This window comes from Taudactylus pleione, unplaced genomic scaffold (genome assembly GCF_031769625.1).
Source record: "Taudactylus pleione unplaced genomic scaffold, aTauple2 ptg000121l, whole genome shotgun sequence".
Classification (NCBI taxonomy): domain Eukaryota; kingdom Metazoa; phylum Chordata; class Amphibia; order Anura; family Myobatrachidae; genus Taudactylus; species Taudactylus pleione.
In genome coordinates, this window is record NW_028284523.1 from 6407250 (window position 1) to 6414557 (window position 7308).

Genomic DNA, 7308 nt, shown 5'->3' on the forward strand with positions numbered 1-7308 from the left:
ACGTGGCTGCCTTGCAAATCTGTTCAGCACCGCCCACGATGGTCCCACAGATCAGCTTGTGTGTAAGCTTGAGAAAATGCAACCATCTGGCCAAAGTCTGTTTGTTAGCTGGCTAGCCTCGCTTATGACAGCCATACAACACAAATAAAGAATCTGACTTTCTAATGGAGTTTGTGCGGTCTACATAGATACACAGAGCCCATACAACATCCAGTGAAGCTTCACCAGCCGAAAGGCCAGAAGCTTGCAAAGCCGAAATCACAATTTCTTTATTCATATGAAAGCGGGATACCACTTTAGGAAGGTACCCCGCTGTAGTACAAGTACAGCTCTATCCTGATGAAATATTAAAAAAGGAGAGCAAAAAGATAAGGCTGGCAAATCAGGGACCCTACGGACAGAAGCGATAGCCAGAAGAAAAACTGTCTTGGCTGTCAACCACTTCAGGTCTACTGATTTCAGGGGTTCAAATGGAGGAGCCTGCAAAGCCTTGAGAACCAATGTGTAATCCCACAGGGCTACCGGGGGGACAAAGGGAGGCTGAACTCTGAGAACACCCTGAAAAAATATTCTAACGCCAGGCAAAGTGGCAATCCTTCTCTGAAACCAAACCAAGAGTGCAGAAGCCTGAACCCTCAGTGTAGCCAGACTGAGACCTCAGTCTAAACTGGCCTGAAGAAAAGAAAGCACTCGAGAGACCCTAAACAACTTAACAAGTGCCAAATTCTGTAATATATGTGGGCAGAGGAAGGTTTCCGTGCCCTTAACATTGTCTGAACCACCAAATCAGGGAATCCCTATGCCCTTAAGATGGTGGCCTTAAGAGCCATGTCGTCAAAGACAGATGAGGAAGGTCCGGGTACAGGCAGGGACACTGTATTAACATTTCCGGCCTTAGAGGAAGAGGCCACGGAGTGTCTATGGAGAGACTCTGTAGGTCGGTGAACCAATGGCATCTGGGACAAGCAGGAGCTATCAGTATTACTGTACCGCTTTCCTGCTTGACTTTACTGATAACCCTGGGAAGAAGGGAAAATGGAGGAAATGCATACGGTTGTCTGAAGCTCCACCGCCCAGCAAGAGCGTCCACAAACTCGGCTGCAGGATCCCTGGTTCTGGACCCGTACCTGGGAACCCTGTGGTTGTGCCTTGAGGCCATGAGGTCTACCTCTGGAAGACCCCATCTGTCCACTAAGTTCTGAAATTCATGAGGATGAAGAGGCCCACTCTCTGGCATGTATATCTTGCCAACTTAGGAAGTCCGCTTCCCAATGTAGGACTCCTGGTATGAACACTGCCAGATATTGCTGGAAGGTGACATTCTGCCCAGACCAGAATGTTTGACACTTTCCTCATGGTAGATGGTTCCGCATGCCTCCCTGATGATTGAGGTAGGCTACTGTGGGTGGCGTTGTCAGATTGTACTTGGACAGGTCTGCCCTTTAATATTTCCTGAGTCTGAACATGCTTTCTGAATACTGCCCTTAATTCCAGGACATTTATGGACAGAAGACTTTCTCTTGCCGTCCACTTTCCCTATAATGTGTGATGACCTGTCACTGCACCCCATCCCCTGAGGCTGGCATCAGTCGTGAGAAGTACCCAGTCTGGAATCCAGAATGGGCAGCCACCAAGACAGGGACAGTCGCACTTCTGGCGAGAGATGGATCATCTGTGCCTTTATTAAGTGGTACTCCCCGTTCCAGTGAGAGAGGATTAACCTCTGCAAAGATCTGGAGTGAAACTGGGCATACTCAATATGTCAAAGGTCGACACCACGGATCCCAGTACTTGCATTGCTGCATGGATTGATAGTGATTGGCTGAGAAGAAGCCTGCATATCTTCATCTGAAGGGTCGCAATCTTGTCTTCTAACAGATATATCCTTTGTGCCAGAGAATCCAACCTTGCCCCTAAATGCACTATCTGCTGAACTGGAAGAAGTGATGACTTTCTCCAATTTACAATCCATCTATGTATGTGTAGACATGCTATTGTCAGTCTGAGATGATGCTGCAATTCTTGTGACAACTGCGCCAATATCAGGAGGTCATGGGCGTGCATAAATTAGCCACTGCAATGCCCTAGGAACCCTTCAGCGTGCGCTGAAGTTAGCAATTTCTGAGTAAGGTCAGACCTTGTGCAAGTGTGCATGAGGCTGCGATGGTACTTGATTGTATCAATGGTTATGCAGTCTTGCTAAACATTACGGATGTGTGCTGAGTAAAGTCGGCGTCCTTATGTAGTGCTGCGATGGCATAGCGATCACAATGCATTAGCATACTATCACAGTTGAACTGCCCGTGTATCGCTATTGCATTCGCAGTTGCGATCCGTAATGAATCTGTCCTGCAGTCTTTATCGGAAAATATAACACTGTAAATAGTTGCCACGCAGGGTACTTATCTCACATCTCCGTGTGTGTCTCTCTGCAAACTCTCCTCAGTGGATCCAAAGTAAAGTCTTGAAATGCTTTATCCTATTTAGTCTCCCTGGTCCATCATACTGGAATTCTCCCCTTCAGCTGGGCTCTGTGCACAGATGCTGTGATTCTCTTCACTGTCCTCTCCAGCCTCTCCTTCTCTGGACAAAAGCATTCCATTCCCTGCTTCCCCCACTCCACCACCAGTCTTTCCCGGCCCTGACAGCCTTTGGGTGTCTTTCTGAGCACTGTCTTACTACAAGGCAGTCTGGGTGATTGTAGTTTCTGAATAGTTTCACTGTGTTCCTTTTTACATGCGCTACCTGTCACCCGTGCCAGCACTACACACTCCCCCTGTGGGACTGGCACTCTACTGACATGTTGTTGAGCCTGTTCCACACCCTGAAAAGGAACATGTTTTAAAACATCCTGTCTGTTTATACATTTACACATACTTTGACAGGTTCCTACTAAGTTAGGTGTAGGCACAAAATAAGGCTATGGGTAGACCCCATATGGATTAACTACTCTGGGCACCTCAGTGGCCCTGCCTAACTTATCTTAAGTTAACATCATGGGAGCTCTACTGGTCCATCTGGGACAGCTAAGAGCTAAAGGGCCTTCCTCGTCTCCCTCTGACACCCCTCCTGGGCGTTCGACCTTTCCATCAACATCTCTTCTTGTTGGCCTTGAGCCGCTCTCTCAGGCACTCCCAACTTCAACAGATACTTCAGGAACAACTTCCTCCAACCTTTGTACCGGTCCTCTTCTAGGCTACCCTAAGACCCTCTCTGTAGACCTGGGAGGCCTAGTATTCTCACTATTCTGAATGACTGCTTTGACTTCCATAGTGGGGGGATCAAATTCCCATTCATCCTCACTGCATTGTGTTTCTTCATTACCCTGAAGAGTTTCCTCTCTCTTTGTAGACCCCTGGCTTCCTCCATTGCACCTTATCGGTGGTCCCAACAACTTCTTCCTCTCTGAACTTCACATCTCTCCCAATCTGTAACAGGTGCTGCCTGTAATAGGTCTTTGCTTTTCTGGCCTTACTCGATAAATGGGTGCCTCTGATAATTTGCCACCACTTCATAGGGTTCTCTTCTCCATCGATTTGCCAATTTATGCTTTTCTGATTTCCCCAGGTACTGTAGCAGTACTCGATCTCCTACTGCCAATACATTCTCTTTTATCTGACTGTCATATAGAGTCTTGTTTCTCAAATCACATCTGGTCGAAGATTCTTGAGCCAACCTGTGAGCCTCTCAGCTCTTCTCGTAGTCTTTGAACATACTGTAAATGTGTCTCCCCCGAGTATGGAGCCTCCATTTTTCCAAAGCAAATGTCTACAGGCAGTCAAGCTTCTCTTCCAAACATGAGCAGGTATGGTGAGTATCCTGTTGTGCAGTTGTATGCATTTACCAACTGGCTGATGTGTCTACTTTAGTGAGCCATCCTGACAGTGCCCATCATATTGGGAAGGGTTTGGTTCAATCTCTGGCTGTGGGTCTCCTTGTGGGTGGAAAGGTGTGGTCCTGGAATTCAGTATCCTGCATAATTCACATATCTCTTTATCAGCCGGCTTTCAAAATCTCTCCATCGATCAGAATGGATTAGAGCAGGAAGTCCATAGTGCACAAAGAATTTCTCCCACAAAATCTATGGTACAGTCGTAACTCTTTGGTCTTTGGCTGGGTATACAGTATCTGGTGAGGTGATAAGTCTCAACCAGAATATTGGCAGTGTTGCTTTCATCTGGCTCTATGGAGAGAAAATACACACCAGCCCCAGTGGCCCATCACTTGAAATGTTTTTCAAAGGTGCCACTTTTTCAGGCAGTGACTTCCTCAGGATGCAAGTCCCACAAGTTCTGCAATATTTTTCATTGGCAGCTTCCATCCTTGGCCAATAGCACCGACCAGTGATTAATCCACTTGTCTTCTCTCTTCTCAACACCTAAAGCTGGCCACACATTCCAACCAATCAACTAGTTGAATGAAAATCTGGTAAGGTATGAAAGCAAATGACAATCAGCAATTTGCTCCTAAATGCTGGAAAATGGGCCAAAACTGTTTGAACAAATAGTTTAGATCAAACATTCAACAAACTTGTCTGAACGACCATTTTCATCTGTTTTCTGGCATTTAGGAGCAAATTGCTGATCATCATTTACTCCCATACGTTACCAGAGTTTCATTCCAACCAATCCATAAGTTGGCTGGTTGGATGTAAGTTGGTCTAGTGTGTGGCCAGCTTTAGTGTCCATGCTGGTCAAGCAGGGCTTTTAGCACAGCTCACATAGTGCACAGGCCTCATCTTTTCCACATTTTGTTATGTTACAGCTTTATTACAAAATGGAATAAATTACAAAATTGAATAAATTCATTTCTATCCTCAAAATTCTACACACAATATCCCATAATGACAATGTGTAAAAAGTTTGGAGATTTTTGCAAATTTAATTTAAAAAAAAAAAAAGAAAACTAAGAAATCACATGTACATAAGTATTCACAGCCTTTGCTCAATACTTTGTTGATGGACCGTGGCATCTATTACAGCCTCAAGTATTTTTTAATATGATGCCACAAGCTTGGCACACCTATCTTTGGGCATTTTTGCCCATTCCTCTTTGCAGCACCTCTCAAGCTAGATCAGGTTGGATGGGAAGCGTTGGTTCACAGCCATTTTCAGATCTCTCCAGTGATGTTCATTCAGATTCAAGTCTGGGTTCTGGCTTGGCCACTCAAGGACATTCACAGAGTTGTCCTGAAGCCATTCCTTTGATATCTTGGCTGTGTGCTTAGGGTTGTTGTCCTGCTGAAAGATGAACTGCTGCCCCAATCTGAGGTCAAGAGCACTCTGGAGCAGATTTTCATCCAGGATGTCTCTGTACATTGCTGCATTCATCTTTCCCTCTATCCTGACTAGTCTCCCAGTTCCTGCCGCTGAAAAACATCCCCACAGCATGATGCTGCCACCACCATGCTTCACTGTAGGGATGGTATTGGCTTGGTGATGAGCGGGTCCTGGTTTCCTCCAAACATTAATGCCTGGCATTCACACCAAAGAGTTCAATCTTTGTCTCATCAGACAAGAGAATTTTGTTTCTCATGGTCTGAGAGGTCCTTAGGTGCATTTTGGCATACTCCAGGCAGGCTGCCATGTGCTTTTTACTAAGGAGTGGCTTCCGTCTGGCCACTCTACCATACAGGCCTGATTGGTGGATTGCTGCAGAGATGGTTGTCCTTCTGGAAGGTCCTCCTCTCTCCACAGAGGAGTGCTGTAGCTCTGACAGTGACCATTGGGTTCTTGGTCACCTCCCTGACTAGGGCCCTTCTCCCCCGATCGCTCAGTTTAGACAGCCGGCCAATTCTAGAGAGAGTTCTGGTAGTTCCAAACTTCTTCCTTTTATGTATGTTGGAGGCCACTGTGCTCATTAGGACCTTCAAAGCAGCAGATATTTTTCTGTACCCTTCCCCAGATTTGGGCCTCGAGACAATCTTGTCTCGGAGGTCTACAGACAATTCTTTGGACTTCATGCTTGATTTGTGCTCTGACATGCACTGTCAAGTGTGGGACCTTATATAGACAGGTGTATGCCTTTCAAAATCCTGTCCAATCAACTGAATTTACCACAGGTGGACTCCAATTAAGCTGTAGGAACATCTCAAGGATGATCAGTGGAAACAGGATGCACCTGAGCTCAATTTTGAGCTTCATGGCAAAGGCTGAGAATACTTATGTACATGTGATTTCTTGGTGTTTTTTTTATTTTTTTATTATTATTAAATTTGCAAATATCTCAAAAAAACTTTTTACACGTTGTCATTATGGGGTATTGTGCAGAATTTTGAGGACAAAAATTAATTTATTCAATTTTGGAATTAGGCTGTAACATAACAAAATGTGGAAAAAGTGAAGCGCTGTGAATACTTCCGGATGCACTGTATATGTTGCAAAAGCCACATTTATTAACAGGTTTTGGATTGCTATTGCTTTTTGTGGTTTTCTATCAAAAGTACTTTGTAAGATAAACAAAGAACGGTATACCAAAATAGACATCGAGAAAAAAATTATATAGTCAGTCATGTAACTAAGCATCTAAAGGACATTAAACAGAGAAGAAGAAAGAAGGGCTTGTTGCTGGGGCACTCTTTATGAATATTCACATATAAAATTGAACCTTTATTATGTATCCTTAAAATTAATAATAATAAGAGGTACATATATATAGTTTAATGTTACAGATGTTATGTATTAATCACTTGTAACACAGAAGGAGAGAACAATTTCTCTATAATATGGAAAAGTTTTTCTGGCGAAATATCATTCAATCAGCATACCACACAGTTGGGTTAGCCAAGTTTTAATGGAAAATTAGTGAATACATCCATTGGCAAGTATTTGGCAATAATCTATCATTGCTCTGCCATGTGCATTTAAATCCCAGTTATCCTTTTGTAACCTACAGCACCTGGTATTCCCAAGTGGTCTCCCATCCAAGTACTAACCGTGCCTATTACTGTTTAGCTTCCAAGATCAGACGAGTTTGGGCAAATCAGATAATGTATGGCTGTAGGTATAGGTCATTTGTGGGAATGGTGTTCGTACCAACACATGGACAGACGCTGTTACTTGGAGAATGTTGTACTTTAAGGATTTCTACTTGAATGTCAAATGCTGGTAAATCATGAACAAATAACTTCATCAAAGTCCCTCCTTCCTTCTTGTCACTTCCAACAAAGCTTGGACGTAGTTCCACAAACTAATTGGTGATTAAATTGCGCCCTTCTAGTTAGCTAATGACTCTGTCTTTAGTGCTAAACACATGCACAGAATACAATATTGCTTAAGAAACAATAATATGGGTAATAGGTGCAACCTT

The 7308-nt window shown here is 44.1% G+C and overlaps 1 pseudogene; it reads right to left on the reverse strand.

The window, feature by feature from the left end:
• Window positions 1–6885: 6885 nt before the first annotated feature.
• Window positions 6886–7004, reverse strand: LOC148524140 (5S ribosomal RNA; annotated as a pseudogene).
• Window positions 7005–7308: the final 304 nt, after the last annotated feature.